Source organism: Neofelis nebulosa, chromosome 2, assembly GCF_028018385.1.
Source record: "Neofelis nebulosa isolate mNeoNeb1 chromosome 2, mNeoNeb1.pri, whole genome shotgun sequence".
NCBI lineage: Eukaryota > Metazoa > Chordata > Mammalia > Carnivora > Felidae > Neofelis > Neofelis nebulosa.
The window spans coordinates 6,878,281-6,895,007 of NC_080783.1; the positions used below are offsets into that span (position 1 = coordinate 6,878,281).

A 16,727-nucleotide genomic window follows, 5' to 3' on the forward strand; every position below is an offset into this window, starting at 1 on the left:
TTCTCGCCCAACACAGAGCCCAGCACAGGGCTCTACCCCAGACCATGAGATCATGACCTGAGCCAAAATCAAGAGTCCGATGCTTAACCGACTGAGCCACCCAGGAGCTCCCGGAAGTATGATTTCTTTTCTTTCTTTTTTTTAATGTTTATTTGTTTTGGAGAGGGAGAGAAGCAGAGTGTGAGCAGGGGAGAGGCAGAGAGAGAGGGAGACACACAGAATCTGAAGCAGGCTCCAGGCTCCGAGCTGTCAGTGCAGAGCCCATGCAGGGTTTGAACTCACGAACTGTGAGATCGTGACCTCAGCCGAAGTCAGACGCTTAACCGACTAAGCCACCCAGGTGCCCAAAAGTATAATTTCCTAATAGAATTAAGAAAAGAAAAGGAAAGGGAAAGGGAAAGGAAAGAAAAGAAAAGGAAAGGAAAGGAAAGAGAAAAGAAGAGAAGAGAAGAGAAAAGAGAAGAGAAAAGAAAGTTGTCATTGTGATAGAAAGTGAGGCCAAAGAAAACGTTTAGGGACTCTATTGCCCACTCACGCAAGTAATCTGCTTCTCTCCCTTTCTCTTCCTGCCATTTTAGTCCTGCTAGAAACCCTAATGGCTGGTTTCAGAAGGCCTCCCTGCCTTCCACCATCTGAATTTCAGATTCTACCGAACAGGTTTCCAGCAGGGCTCTGACTCTAGTAGGTTAAAGATGATGAAGATAGCAAAGTCTCTAAAAACAGCTGGCCACGCACTTTCCATCAGCCTTCACCACTGTACCTTCCACCCGTGCTGCAGAATGTTCGTTGTGACCACATCTTCACCAGTTTGAGTAGTACAATAGAAAAAAAAAAATCTTCTCGGTTTGATAGATGATAATCGCATCCAATTGTTGTTTTACTTTGCATTTCTTTGGTAACATTAAACATTTTCTCATCAATTCCTCTATTCATCATCCATCCTCTTTGGGTAATATCTGTCTAAATTCTTTGCCCCTTTTGCCCAGGCTAGGGGTAGACAATTACCTATGTGTTCTTTGGGGGGAAGGCTGGAAAGATTTGATTTTTTTTTTATATATATTTTTCAGGATTTGTCCAAGATAGCTTTTTTTTTTATCAGGCAGATAGAACGTGGCTATTGGCCTGGTCACTTAACCTTGGTAAGCATCCTCCCAGGAAGGTGTGAAAATTCTTCATTTCCTGTTTATGAGGCGTTGTCGTGTCTTTGAATGAGAAGTTCTGCTAAGTAAGGTACTATCAGGGGGACCACAGTTTTCCCAAGATGCAACTTCTTTTTTTTTTTTTAAGGTTTATTTATTTTTGAGAGAGAGAGAGAGAGAGAGAGCAGCAGAGGGGCAGAGAGAGGGAGACAGAGGATCCGAAGCACGGTCTGCACTGACAGCACAGAGTCCGATGTGGGGCTCAAACTCATGAACCACAAGATCATGACCTGAGTCGAAGTCAGACACTCAACCACCCAGGCACTCCCCAAGTTGCAACTTCTGAGGGAGAGTGAAAACCAAGTAATTTCAGAAGGGTAAGTAGAAGCTGAAGTCCTCCAGCTCAGCAGCTGTGTTGGGCGGGACCCAGAGCATATTGTAATGGTGACTTTACATTCATTTGGACCCAAAAATGATATCATCCATGTATTCCTGGAAGTCGGGGTACCCCTCCTGCAGGTCCCAGTGGGTGGAGAGGTATAGAGGTATAGGGCCTACATGCCCAGTGGGTTGGCTAGAGCCCTTGTATATCATCTCCTTCCTTAGGCTCTTGACTGCCTCCTTTCTTTGGGTCAGGGCCCCTTTGAGACTTAATTAGTGAATTCAGCAAGAATTTATTAAATGCCTAATATGTGCCAGGCAGTATTCTAGGTGCGATGGCTAGACCTGTATTTCTTTCCTTAAAGAGTCTCCATTCTAATGGGGAGAGACAAGCCAAAAAAAACCTGGGCATGTGAAAGAAGCAAATTATGTATGCGTGTGGGCAATGGGAGCTATGGCCAAAAAGAAAAAGTTGAGCAGAGTAAGGATGATGGTGGGGGGTAGGGGTACAGTTTGCATGTCGAGAGGGTGGCCAGGATAGACCTCATTGAGAAGGTTAGATTTTGTTTTTTAAATGTTTTAATGTTTATTTAATTAAACATTAATTAAATAAGACAGAACACGAGCAGCAGAGGGGCAGAGAGAGAGGGAGACACAGAATCCAAAGCAGGTTCCAGGCTCTGAGCTGTCAGCACAGTGCCAGATGCAGGGCTCAAACCCACGGACCACAGGATCGTGACCTAAGCTGAAGTTGGAAACTTAACCAACGGAGCCACCCAGGCGCCCTGAGAAGGTTAGATTTTAGCAAAGACCTTAAAGAGGTGAAGGAGTTAGCTAAGAGGTTATCTAGGGGGAGAGCATTCAGGCAGAGGGCCCAGCTAGGGCAGGCTCCGTAGCAGGTGCAGTTGGAGGCCACCCAATGCTCTGTAGCAGCCTGTGCCCCCGGCCCCCTGTTGTAGTGGCTGTTGGCTGTTAAAAGCTCACACTCGTCCCCTTCTCTGGAGGATTGCCATAGGCTGACCTCCCTTCCTAGAGATGCCTGGGAGGTGGCCAATGACTAACTGATGGGAGGCGGCATAGGTGTCCAGTGCCCTAACCTCTGCACAGGACAATCTCCATGGTGTGATGTACGTCCCTTCCCAAGCTGCCCAGGGGGCAGGCTTAGGCTTGACTTCTTCTGAAACTACAGTTCTGCCTAACTTCTTTGACCTATCCTGCTGCCCTCAATGCCTCTCCTGATGCTTGGATTGAGAGCATTTCCTCAATAAATCCCTTGCATGAGAACCCCAGTCTCAGGCTCTGCTTCTAGGGAACCCGGCCCAAGGCAGCTCTAAGGCCAGAGCTTGCCCGATATGTCCAAAAACCAGCAGGGAAGCCTTCGAGGTTGAAACAAACCTCTCCGGGAAATGTACCATTATGTACACATTTGCATACAACTCTGCCTGAGACACTATGGAACCAGATTCAGAGTTCTGAATTTTCTCATGCTCTGCCTAAGGGCTGGAAACCCCACATGTTGACTTCCGGTTACACCATCCCTTTCTCCACCAAAGGGTTGGAAGGGTACCTTCTCAGACAGGACTTTCTGTCTTCATTTAGGAAAAGCTTCCCACTTGCACCTTTCCAAAGTTGCTTTCCTGGAAAATGACTGACTCCATCTCCTATCAGCTGACTTGGGTCGTCCCCAAAATTTGTGTGCTGAATCCCTAACCCCCCGATGTGACTATAATTGGACACAGGGCTTTCAGGAGACAAAGTTAAATGAGGTCATAAGTGTGGGGCCCTGATCCAATAGGAATGTTGGCCTTATAGAAAGAGGAAGAGGATAGAGATCTCTTTCCCTCTCTCTTGCCATGCACGTGCAGACATTGAGAAAACTGGCCGCCTGGGGACCAGGAAGTGGGCTCTCACCGGAAACTGAACAGTATGGTGTTTTGTCGTGGCAGTCGGAGCAGACCGTCAAAACTACAAAATCATGCAAACTGCAAAAGACGAAGGGAAATTCTAGAGGTGGGTTTGTGAGGATTACTCTTCTGATCCCTCCGGGATGCGGTTCCATCACCCCGGGCCACTGATAGTGGGTTTGAAAATGTGAGGCAAACCAGGACTCAACTTGCTTTTCTATTTTCACTCCTAACCAAAAGATGGAAGCATTGTAAAAGGTCTGAAGATAGAGACTGAAGGAAAGTTTTCTTAGAATTTTGATCATTTCCTGTGTCACTGCTGTTCTGCGAATGCAGAACAGTCTCCTCTTGCATAGAAAATTAATTCCGAGAGGTAATTAGCTTATTTTTTCTGTAAAATGCTTAACCCACCTCTACGTATCCTAGCAATACAACCGAACGCTTGACAAGGAGTTGGAAAGCATGCATTTGAAGGCTGAAGACAGTTTGGAGACTTGTTTCTCCACCTTTCTTCTGTGGACTTGGCCAAGTGCCCTGACCTCCCTGAACCTCAGTTTCCTTCTCTATAAAATATGGGCAAGACTCACCCTACTGAGTAGTGAGGATCAAGCAAAGAACGCGTATGACTGTGTATTTTTATTTGGCCTTAAAGGCAACTGGTATTAGAACCTCTCTTAGCAATCCTGAGATAGGTAACCCGCTAGATGTTCGTAAATTTACCCTGTTTGTGATTAGACTGTCATGTGGCCAGGCCAAGAGAAGTTCAAGAGCCGAAGGACGGTCCTTAATCCTAGACACACACCTGCCTCCAGCCCGGTGCTGAGAGGATGCCGAGTTTTGGAGTCTGCCCCCAGGTGAGGGAATGGGCAGTTCCCCCAGGACAAATGGACTTGCTACATCAGCCAAGCAGCTACATCAGCATCACCTGGGAAGTTGACTAAAATGCATGTGGCTGGTTTCACCTGGCCCTGTCCCTAAGGGCTACTGAATCAGATTCTCTGTGAGTGGCCCCCAAACCTGCATTTTGAAGCAGGTTCCTCGAGTGATTTTTATGCACTCCTAAATTGGGAAGAATGGTTCTGGCGGAGCCACTTCAGATATTATAGTCACTAACAGGTTACTGTCGATGTTGTCCCTAAGTTATAAGTGAACGTTTTGAATGGCTTGCTTTGAACAGCTTGCGGTGTAAATTTATTCCCCATAATACGCAGTATTCATAGGCTGTTTATTGACCAAAAAAATTGGAGCTTATCATATATCATCAAGGATTAGTAGTTAGATTATGTAAACTATTCAAGTCATAGATGATCACATACTCATGTCCAATTAGGGTGATTTAAGAGGAACAATTGGAAACTCTTTTTTGCATGTATTCACTGAAGGTCAGTTACATAAAAGATCAGGAAAGTCCCACAGTGGTAGTTAGAGGATCTGGGCACAATCAAGACGGTTGCATTATGAGGTCTGATTCTTGTTTTGGTGCTTGTGGGTCTGATGCCAAGACGCACAGCCAATTAAATGGCAACGAGCTGTATTTTGCAATGAACGAGAGCAAAGGTTCACTTAAATTTAGCATTCTGACTTCATTAAAATCTTTTATGCCAGCACATAGAACATGCTGTGAAAAAGAAATCACAGAATGACATAAAACAACCCTTCTGTCATCTGGGAATCTATATTTAGAATCATTTCTAAATGGTTCTGCACCATCGGGACTGTGTGAAAGATTTTCCCTTTCGTTATGTTACTTTATGAACCAGAACCAAAAATCTAAGATGGCTAGTTTTAATATTTTTTGTTAACACCATATTGTTGGATGGTATAATGCCAGCAGCAAGAGAGATTGGGCAAAAACCTGTTGTCCGTATGCTGCGGGATGAATAATAATTTCCTGAGTGGAAACAAGGAAAGAGTGAGCCTCGAAAACTCTGAAATGTATGAAATATGCTGTCTCAGTGATGTCCATTGAATGCAAGGACACAGCGCTGGCCATCAGATCCGGCACACCCTATAGGTGCCGTCCTCATGGGTCTTGCAAGGTAGGACTCCCAGAACCCAATTATCTTGAGAAAGGCTCAATCAGGAAGCTTCTGGGTACAAACAGTGAGCACCATGATGTATTAATCATGACTTTCACTTCTCATTTATCACTTCCAAGCATATGTATATTTATGTATATTTACTCATGTATATTTATCATCCTTTTCGCAAATGAAGGAGAAGGAAACTGGTCTCAACTAATCAATGGCAAAGTTGGGATTTGAACCCAGCTCTGACCCCAAACCATTCCCCCGCTTTATTACACCACTTTGCTTCCTTTGCACGTGACTATGTGCAGCAGTTTGAACAGCAGCTCCCCACTGAAATTCAGATTCCTAGGCACCATCCGGACCAAGGGAAGCCTGCACTCTGGTGGGCCTGGGAACATGCATTGTTGCAGGTTGGGCAGGCGATCCTCACCCATGGCAAACTTCGAGTGTTATTATTTTGGCGTGGGGGTGGGGGGGAATCCAGAAGAAGCCTGAGACACAGTAGCTGCCCTTCACGCTTCTGCAAACCAGCTGGAGAGAGCAGCTCCTGGGAAACCAAAGCAAAACCTGCCATTTACTTCTGCGCCGTTTGTAGCAAATTGTGAAACCCCAGGCTGTCTTCCACCTGGTGCTCAGTGTGCTTTTGAGCCGTCCCGCTTTGTGATCAGGTGGTATTTACTTGAGGAATCAAATCCTCGTATTAACAGAAGCAAAACATAATTAGGAAAATCTGTTATAAAAACCATTCTGCTTTCCAAGCCAAATATAAATTACTTTGGAGTAAGTCATGCCAGGAATCCCACTCCATTAGCTCGTGTAATTAAGAGCGGCTGTCATGCCAATTACTGTGACTGTCTATTTTTATTAACTGTTTAAATATGTGCCCCCCCCACCATCTTTTACTCCCAATGTATGTCTAGTTTGGAAGAGTTGCTGGCAAAAGGTGATCTTATCCGTTTTTGTAGCGGATTTTGCTGCTGATTTTGGTGCCGTTGTCCGCTCCCCTCCTCCATTCTTTGCGCTTTTCGGTGTGTTCCCTATCCAGAGGCTGACCCCCCCTACGGACAGTGTCGCTGCCCGAGCTTCCTTGCCTTCTGGCCTCTGCTTTGGGCTTGGGCAATGGAAGAACCAGCGAGGGATAAAAGAGGAGAGGGGTGCCTGGCGGGCTCAGCTGGTTAAGCGTCCGACTCTCAATTTCAGCTCAGGTCATGATCTCATGGTGCCTGAGATCAAGCCCCGCATCAGGCTCTGCACGTAGAGCCTGCTTGGGATTCTCTCCCTCTGCCCCTCTCCTGCTCGCCCTCTCTCAAAATAAATAAATAAAACTTTAAAAAGAGAGAAGGAAAAAAGGGAGGGAGGGGTGCCTTTAAGCCATGCCCTTCTCTGCTCTTCCTGGTTTCTTTTATGGCTACAGCGTCTAGCAGGGACCCCTCTTTCTGACTCTAACTCTCACTGCCTTAGATAGCAAGTGGTCTAAGGGAGGTAGTGTCTTCTTGCTGTGGCTGGTCCCTGGGTGCCTCAATACCCTTGCTGGCTCTGTCCACTCTGCCCGAGTCTCTGTAAACAGGGTCTCATTTAAGGTATCCCTTGAGCGTGCCCTTTTCCCTATACGTTCAGGTGTATCTATTTATATTCACAGCTATGTGCTCACAAAGAGGTCCAGTCTATCCCAATTACTGGCTTAACTGGAAATACAATTCCTGTGTGAACTCTACCTACTGTCCTCTTACAATAACGTAAGCTAGAGGAAAGAAAATGATATTAAAAATCATAGGAGAAAATACATTTGCAGTATATTCTGTATAAAAATAAAATCCACGTAGGGACGCCTGGGTGGCTCAGTCAGTTAAGTGTCCGACTTTGGCTCAGGTCAGAATCTCACGGTTCGTGGGTTCGAGCCCCGCGTCGGGCTCTGTGCTGACAGCTCAGAGCCTGGAGCCTGCTTCGGATTCTGTGTCTCCCTCTCTCTCTGCCCCTCCCCTGCTTATGCTCCCTCTCTGTCTCTCAAAAATAAATCAATGTAAAAAAAAATTAAAAAAATAAAATAAAATCCACGTAGAAGCGGACTCCTGCAGTTCAAACCTGTGATGTTCAAGGGTTAGCATGAAAAATGCTAAAGGTGACTACCTAACCCAACTCCTCCCCTCTTCCCGAGGCCGGGAAGACTTCGTTGGTTCCATTGAGGAAATTGCCAGAGGTGGATTACAGGGAAAGGGAAAACATGAGCGTCTAAGTGTAGCTTGGTGTAAGAGGAATTGCAGAGAGCAGAGTGAGGAAGACTGGGCGTCAGTCCTGGTGGGAGGAGGGGGAGGGGAGGAGAGAAGCAGCAGGATGCCCTGATCTGTGGGGAGAACTGGCAAGGAGGATGTTAAGAGGCTTCCTGTGGATTATGCGGCCCAGTTATCAGCAACATTTCTTCTCAAGGCTGTGGGGTTTTAAACATGTCTGTGAGGGGCACCTGGGGGGCTCTGTTGTTGAAGCGTTCAACTCTCGGTTTCAGCTCAGGCCGTGACCTCAGGGTCATGAGATTCTCTCCCTCTACTGCTTGTGCACTCTCTCTCCAAACAAAAACAAGGGGCACCTGGGTGGCTCAGTCGGCCGAGCTTCCGACTTCAGCTCAGGTCATGATCTCACGGTTTGTGGGTTTGAGCCCCGTGTCGGGCTCTGTGCTGAGAGCTCGGAGCCTGGAGCCTGCTTTGGATTCTGCGTCTCCCTCTCTCTCTCTGTTCTTCCCCCGCTTGCACTCTGTCTCTCTCTCTCTCAAACATAAATAAAGATTTTAAAAAATTAAAACCAAAACCAAAAAAAGTGAGTTCTTTGACACTTCCCCCAGCAGAAGGTGAAGCCTGGTTCCCTCCTGGAATGTGGGCTCGCCTCACCTGGAATGCAGCACAGCAATTCAGAACTTGGGCCATAGCCGTTCCCACACCACTGAGGTCCCAGCCGACAGCCAGCATCAGCCACCAGGCCTGTGAACGAATGAACTTCCAATGGTTCTGGCCCCCGGCCTTCAAGCTCACCCAGTAACGGTGATGGGAGCAGAGACCAGCTGTTTCCAACCAGCCCTGACCAAATTGCAGATTTGTGTGCAAAATGAGTGTTGTTCAAAGCCACTGGGTTTGGGGGTGCTGTGTTACATGGCAAGAGATGGCTGGCACGAAGTTTTTACAGTCAGATTTGGGCATTTTAAGCTGGCTTTCAGGTGGCCCTGTGTTTACCAGTAACAAGGAGATGATACAGAGAAATAGCAGATACTAGGATTTTTTTTTTTTTTTAATTTTCTAAGGAGGCTTCTGAAAAGCCCTTCTTAGGGAGGGTTGTGTATGTAACAAACACTGGGTGCCCAACGCGTAGGCGGTGCTTCATAAAGTGATATTTTGGATGAGAAAATAAGCCAGACGGGGAGTGGGATCCCAGAGGGGACACTTCAGTACCCATAGCCAGTAAGGGTGAGCTTTGATGCTTCTAAGGCACTTGTTTGGCGCAGGACCTGCATGAGTGGATGATGCAGGTTTGCACTGGAGCTCATTTGCTCCGTTTACTAGAGAAGGGAGCCAGGAGACAGCTCTACCGTGTTATCTGTATGTAGGAAGGAAGGAAAATGGGTTTAAAAGCTAGTACTGGAGATTTTCAGAGAGGAAACTACTTTTCTGTAGCAGAACATCTTGGAGGATCATGCCTACTATGAGGTGCTGGCCCCCAAGGCATGGCCAGGATGGGCTTTGAATGAGATGCAGAACATGTTACCCAATAGGACAAAGCGGGAAGATCGTGGAGGGCAAGTGTGGGGGCAGGGGGTCCCGGGGAAAGGAGATCAGGGAAAAATTGCTGGCGGCCGGGTAACTGAAGACTTGTAAGAACAAACCTGTCTAGGACCGCCTGGGTGGCTCAGTGGGTTAAGTGCCCGACTCTTGATTTCGGCTCGGGTCACGATCTGACGGTTCGTGGGATCGAGCCCTGCATCAGGTTCCATGCTGACAGAGTGGAACCTGCTTGGGATTCCCTTTCTCCCTCTCTCTCTGCCCTTCCCTGCTCTCTTTCTCTCTCTCTCAAAATACATCAATGAACTTAAAAACAAAAAGAACAAACATGTCTCATAGTTATTTGTAAGTTGTTGGCCAGGATGTTCTGTGATGGACCAACCATCCGTTGTCTTACAGTTTCACTGAACTCCGTCTTACTTGTGGACTTGCAGCAGTGCTGTTTTGTAGAGCAAAGAAATCAGGGCAGCGTTCAGCATGGGACAGCAAAGGGTCAAAAGGCCAGATGTATGGAGGGAATACAGAGGTGGGACCAGAGACCACTGGAAGAAGTTCCCCAAGAACCCCCTTCTTTGGTGGTGACTCTCGACATGCAAATACGTGTCTTTAGCCCTTCACAGTCTATTCAGAATTAATATTGTCCCATGTCAAGTATAATGTCTAAAATTTGCAAGCATATAGCTTCATTTTCCACCCTCTTCTATTCTTTATGACACTCATTGCAACCACTACGATAAAATCCTTGTAATCATTGCTTTACGCAGTCGTATTTTAAAGAAATTAAAAGAGAAGGAGGGTCTTTTCTATTTATCCTCATATTATCACTTCCGATGCTTTATTTTCCTTCTTGAAGATCCGAGCTTCTACCTATTGTTATAACCCATCAGCCTGAAGAAATTCCTTTATCCTTTTTTTGGTGGTAGATCGGAGAGCAAAGTTTTCTATTATCTGAAAATGACTTTATTTCACCTTAATGCATTTTTTTTTAAGTTTACTTATTTGTTTTGTGAGAGACAGAGAGAACATGACCAAGGGAGGAGCAGAGAGAGAGGGAGACAGAGAAGAATCCCAAGCAGCCTCTGTGCTGCCAGCACAGAGCCCAACTCATGGCTTGAACCCACGAAACTGTAAGATCATGACCTGAACTGAAACCAAGAGTAAGACACTTAACTGACTGAACCACCCAGGCACCCCTATTTCACCTTAATTCTTGAAGGGTCTTCTCACAAGGACTAGAATTCTGGGTTGACTTTTTTTAAAAAAATGTCTATTTCTCTGCTGAGATTTTATCTATGTATTTCAAGAATATTTTTCTTAAAAAAATTTTTTTTAATGTCTGTTTATTTTTCAGACAGAGAGAGAGAGAGAGAGAGAGAGCACAAGCAGGGAAGGGGCAGAGAGAGAGGGAGACACAGAATGTGAAGCACGCTTCAGGCTCTGAGCTGTTAGCACAGACACCGATCGAGGGCTCGAACTCACAGACCATGAGATCATGACCTGAGCTGAAGTCAGATGCTCAACCGACTGAGCCACCCAGGCGCCCCATTTTGTTTTGTTTTGTTTTGTTTTGTTTTGTTGTTTGTTTTAGAAAAAGAGAGAGAGAGAGAGTGGGGGAGAGGAGCAGAGGGAGGGAGAAAGAGAGAGAGAAAGAAAGAATCTTAAGCAGGCTCCACACTCAGCCACCCAGGCGCCCCTCTTTACTAATTCTAATTTATGGAATGGTATTGATCTCTGCTGCTTATCTTTTCTTTTGAGATAGGTCACGTATTGCAGATTCTTTTTATATAAATCCATCTTGGAGAGGGTGCTGGACATTGTGAATGATAAATTGTGGATTCTCAGAATTCTATTCTGTTCCTCTGGGGAGGAGGACTGTTTCGGTTAGTTTTTGAGGCAGGTGGTGTGGCTAAACTCACTGCAAATTCTGTCCCTCCTGAGGTGTGGAATAACTTGACCAAAGTAACACAGCTAGCTTAAGAGTGAAATAGAGCTTTTTTTATTTATTTTATTTTTTTTTATTTTTGAGAGAGTGAAACAAAGTGAGACTGGGGGAGGGGCAGAGAGAGAGGGAGGCACAGGATTGGAAACAGGCTCCAGGCTCTGAGCTGTCAGCACAGAGCCCGACGCGGGGCCCGAACCCACAGACTGTGAGCTCATGACCTGAGCCGAAGTCAGATGCTCAACCGACTGAGCCACCCAGGTGCCCCGTGAGTGAAATAGAGCTTTGACAGGGGATATATACTTTTCTCAATTTTCATCTAATGCTTAACAATTCTACCCTAGGGGCATCTGGGTGGCTCAGTTGGTTGAGAGTCTGGCTTTTGACCTTGGCTCAGGTAACGGTCTCATGGTTCACAGGATTGTGCCCCATGTTGGTCTATGCGCGCCAACAGCATGGAGCCTGCTTGGGATCCTCTCTCTCCACCTCTCTCTCTGCCCCTCCTCTGCTCGTGTGTGCACACGATCTCTGTCTCTGTCTCTGTCTCTCTCTCAAAATAAACAATTTAAAAACAAGCAAACAAAAAGCATTCTACCCTAAAACAAGCACTCCCTTAGCTTTGATTTGGTTCTCTTTGATGGGAAACCAGAACTTACAATCCAGTCTGCAGTGAGTGTTATTTCCTATTACTCCTCTTTGCTTGCTACAGACTTGTACCTGAGAGATTTGAAGTGCCTCATTCCAGCTGTGGAAGCACAGTAGTCCTCCTGCTCTGGGGGATGGGGTCTTGGAGTCTTCATGGGCTCCTCAGATAGATGGAACATCCCTAGGGTTGCCAAATAAAATTCAGGATACCCAGTTAAGTTTTAATATCAGATTTTAAAAACCCTGGGTGGCTCAGTTGGTTGGGTGTCTGACTCTTGATTTCAGCTCAGGTCATGATCCCAGGGTCACGGGATCAAGCCCCACATCAGGCTCTGTGCTAAGCATGGAACCTGATTAAGATTCTCTCTCTCTCTCTCTCTCTCTCTCCCTCCCTCCCTTCCTGTGCCCCTCCCCAACTTGTGTGCCCTCTTTCTCTCTCTAACAAAAAAACCCATACATTTTTAGTGTGAATTATTTGAGACAGACTAACTGTAGAAATAAGTGAAGACCGATCAAATGAGAAAGACCAAGGCCATCTACTCAGAATTTGCTAGAGCGAGGGAGACAGCCACAGTCCCTGCCTTGCAGCAGAGCCTCAAAGGCAGGCAGAGGAGTCGGGGAGCTCACAAGGGAAACGGGGAGTCTGCAGTGTGCCCCGATGGGAGCCTGGGGCCCAGGGAAGCTTGGAGACGGGCTAACTAGAAGCGAGTGGCTATGGGACTGGTTGTGGGGGGCATATTTGGCTCTCTGGTTGGTCCTAAGTTGGAAGCAGGCACAAAAATTAGGGAAGCTCTCGGTTATTAATCGAATCCTGGCTATTTGGGGCCAGTTGTTAGAGATGCTGTTGATTGGCTGGCTGGACTGTCACAAAGAGACTGCAGGCTGCCCCCCTGGGCCGGTGACTGTGGAGGACGGCTTGGCTTCCTGGCAGCTTGCGGGTCAGAGTTCTAGTTCTATGTATGGTCTGACCCCTGTCTGTATATTCAGCCTCTCGTTATATTATTCGGGACACACGTACGCTAAGTCTCTCTTCAGACAGTGTCTCTGAGCACTCAGGAGTACCAGCCCAAAAGCACAGAGTACAAACAGGAGAGGCCAGCGGGCACTCTGGTTGGAGTGGAGCTGGTGGAGTAGGTACGTTGGTGCCCCACCATGACACTCTGGCCGCCGGAGTTGTCTTGGCTGCCCGGGCCAGAAGAGCTGAGGAATTAACACCTCCAGAGGCGGCCCTTCACCGAGGCTCATGGGAGCTGGGGCGAAAGCCCCCAGCTCTCTTCTCTGGTGGGATGATGCAGGCGTGGGGCCCACGGAATAAGTCCCACCTGGCCGCGGGGGCCGCCTGCTCCCAGGGCGTCCTTCATTGGCTTCCTTCCCTTCTTGGTCTTAATTCCCTACTTTGTCACAAAGACTGTTTCTGGGGAACCCAGACTAATAAGACAGGTGGAGATTAGCGGACCCCAAATGAAGCTCTTGGAAGTGTTAGACATAGGACATACTGAGCAAGGGCTAGGACCGTGGGCCAAGCAGAGACAAGAAGCAGCAGAGTGGTGAATACGGTGGCTGGCATCCGATGGCATCTCAGGACTGGGGCCCCGGGGCTGACCCGGGGCTCACACGGGGCTCGGACCCCGACGGCCGTTCCTGCTCCCTCCAGGCACGGCTGTGAAACCTCCTCGCTTTCCAGACACCCTGGCGCCGGACCCCATCCCCTGACGTGACCCCCACATCTTTGTCCCTTGAAACGGGAGGAGCCTAACTGGCCTGGTGATATTTCTGCAGATGTGTGGGGAGAGCCTCCTTCCGGGTCTGCTGCTTTTGGCTGTTGTTTTTGGGTGTCAGAAAGTGTGTCCTTATCTTCTCCAGAAGGAATAACTTTCTCAGGGGAAGTGTGGTACGGGAGTTATTCACTTCCGGGGATGATTCTGCCCCTCCCCCGTCATCCACTGGGACATTTAGCAGCGTTGGGGAGGGGGCGGGGTGTCCTGGCATCCGGTGGGCAGAGGCCAGGGATGCCGCTAAACACCTCCAACGCCCAGGACGGCCCCACAACATTGATTTGGCCCCAAGTGTCAGTGCTGCCACGGCTGAGAACCTGCTCTAGGGTGAGCAGCCCTTATCTTTTTTTTTTTTTAAGTTCATTTATTTTTGAGAGGGAGACAGAGACAGCATGAGTGGGAGAGGGGCAGGGAGAGAGGGAGACGCAGAATCCCAAGTGCTGACGGGCCCAGGCCACTAGCTCTCCTGTCCCGGGTGTCACGGACACGTGTGGCCCTGGGAGTGACCAGGCCAAAGCCATGCAGTTCGTCAGATCCGGAGCCAGGACCCGGCCCAAGAACCCGGGATTGAAGGAGTCACCGGGAGAAGCAGTCGTGAGGGGCAAAAACTCGGCAGCTTCCACACAAGTGGGCTTTCTGGCAGCTGAGGCTGAAATGGAAACACGAAGACCTACCCTGCTTTTGTCAGATCATCACTCCGGCTACAGCAGACGTTCGTTGAGGGTTCGCACGTAGCCACGGTTGATTCGTCACGGTTAGGTCTCTCCGCCCTCACAATGACAGCCCGAGTGCATGACATCACTCTCTTTTTGCAGGTGGGGAAAAGGAGGCGATGCCAGGTGAAGCGCTTAGTCAAGGTCATGCGGTGTGACCCCAGAGCCCGAGATCCTCACCACCGTGGTAATGGCCTTTCTAAGTGCTAAGTCGCAAAATGTTTCCCCAGCTAACTCCTGAAGGAAATTCAGAGCACGGGTCTGTTGTCCACACACCTCTTACCACATGGTAATATAGCTGTTAGCCCGCAAACGGGCCTCTGCTCAAAGCTGGGAGCCCTGCCTTATTCTTTGGGGGTCCTCCCAGCCTGGCATGGAGCCTGGCCCATTTGGGGCACATGTAGGCACTCTGGCTCCAGAGTCTGTGCTCTTAGCCACTACCCATACTGCAAGCTGGTTTGTAAAATAACTGAAGCAAGACAAACCGTGCCTGGGGATATGCTCAAAATTAGACGTGAACATTCTATTGACATCCCATGCACTAAAACATGACTCCACAGAATTCCAAGGACAGCCTCTCCTGCCTGCCTCTCCACCCCTTCCCTCTCCTCCCCGGGGCCCCTGCTGGGGCCGCAGTTTGGAGCACTGCCGACCATCACTCCTCCTGGCATCCACGGGCAGTGCTCACACACCCCCCGACCCCCCCCCCCCCCCCCCCGGTTTTAAGGCCGGGGCCGGGCAGAGGCAAGACCGGCGCTGGGGCGCTACATTCAGGTGGTACAAGTTCAGGTGGCCAGCTGAGAGTGAATGCCCCTGAACCTTTTACTCCCAGGAGCCTCACTTGCTCTACTCTGTCCTTGACCTGCCTCAACACATGAGCAGCATGTCACTGTCTGCTTGAGTCCCTGTGGACCCCAGTGCCTGCAGGATGAAGCGTGGGCTGTGACTCATTCACTTGGTTAGGGAAGGAGGAAGAAGCCAAATGAGAGAGAAACAGAAGGGCTAGAGCAGTCTTCCACGGGACGGGGCGATCCAGAACGGCATAGGCTATGCGGCCACTGGGACTGCCAACATGTCCCAGATGGAAAGGAGGGCGGCCCTGTGAGGCATGGCTGGGTGCCCACACAGGGACGTCCTCGTGTCCTTGAGGCCTGTTCCACTGGCTTAGGCGGTCTGAGTGACTCTGGTCTGTGTAGCCAAAGCAATCCAACCAGAGCCCTGGCCTCGACTAGCCCTTCCTTGACTTCATCTAGCCCAACTGGCCCCAGCCAGCCCCCTGTTCTCAAGGCTTCCCTACCCCCCGCCTTGCTTGTCTAGTCATTCTCTTGCCCAGATGTTGGAGGCCTTTACCCACCACCTTCTAGGACATTCCTATAGTCCCAAGAAGCCCAGCTCAGCAACCTCCCTGATTGCGGCCTGCTTCCCCAGTGTGATCTCTCCAGAGCCCTCCCATACCACTGTCTGGTCTCCTAGAAAGAGGGAGAGGCTAATGTTAATGTTCAGTGAAGCCCACACCAGGGCGGGCCCTGAGTCTCTGCAGAGCCGAGCTCACGAATCTGCACAATTGCACCATGCAGATGGCGTCCTTCTCCCCATTTTATGGACAAGGAAACCGAGGTTCAGAAAGGCTAAGGCCCAGTATGAGATTATATTTTTAGGAAACGGAAGACATTTAAACTCCATTCTGTCTGACCACCCCTCCCCCTTGAGGTCCCCTTTAATAAGCGTGCTGACCCCTGAGGCCCTGCACATGCCACCAACACCTATGTGGCTGGGGGAACGAAGGCAGGCCATGAGCTGTGCACACGTAGCCTGTAAGCACTCACAGATGAGTCCAGGGCACAGACGGGTCTGCGGTGACCTGAGAAGAGGGGTCTCAATCAGCAAAGAACAGGAAACAACCTGCCAGTGTCGTTCCGGAGCAGTGCAGATTTCCCAAAACGAGATCTTTTTGGGTGGGAGATGTCCCTCTTGGACTGTGGGTGGGGTTGTCTGTGGGGGTGAGACCAGGCATTTGCATTATAAAGGTCTCTTTCCATTGCGTTTGCTGCCTTGCAGAAGCCTCCTAGGCCTTCAGATGGCTGGATCTCCATGGAAATTAGTTTGCAGAGAGAAAGGAGCTATTTTAAGGACCAGCGAAGATGAGGACCTGTAGGCTGGGGTTAGGGAAGGTAGCTGTGGGAGAGAGCTTTTCTGAATGACTCACTAACTTCCCTCTTATCGAGGTGGAAAAAAATGGCATGGAAAAAGAACGGAAACCCAGGAACAAGGAGGAGCAGTGTGGCTGACCCCCTCCCCGCCAGGGGGGTCGGGAAGGGGGGTTGGCACGGAGCCGCTGGGGGTGGCGATGCTGGGTGTGAACTGCCATTGGAGAATATCCATTGCGATTATACCTTCCCGTCAGCATAAACTCTGCCATTTGAACCAGCTTTCATACAAT

The 16,727-nt window shown here is 48.9% G+C and overlaps 1 long non-coding RNA gene across 1 annotated transcript; it reads right to left on the bottom strand.

Moving 5' to 3' along the window:
* Positions 1-10,571: 10,571 nt before the first annotated feature.
* On the bottom strand, positions 10,572-14,962 carry LOC131495764 (uncharacterized). Its single transcript, XR_009254111.1, has 2 exons — positions 14,249-14,962; positions 10,572-11,980 (listed from the first exon to the last, which is right to left on the bottom strand). It is a non-coding gene; the product is annotated as an uncharacterized LOC131495764 (long non-coding RNA).
* Positions 14,963-16,727: the final 1,765 nt, after the last annotated feature.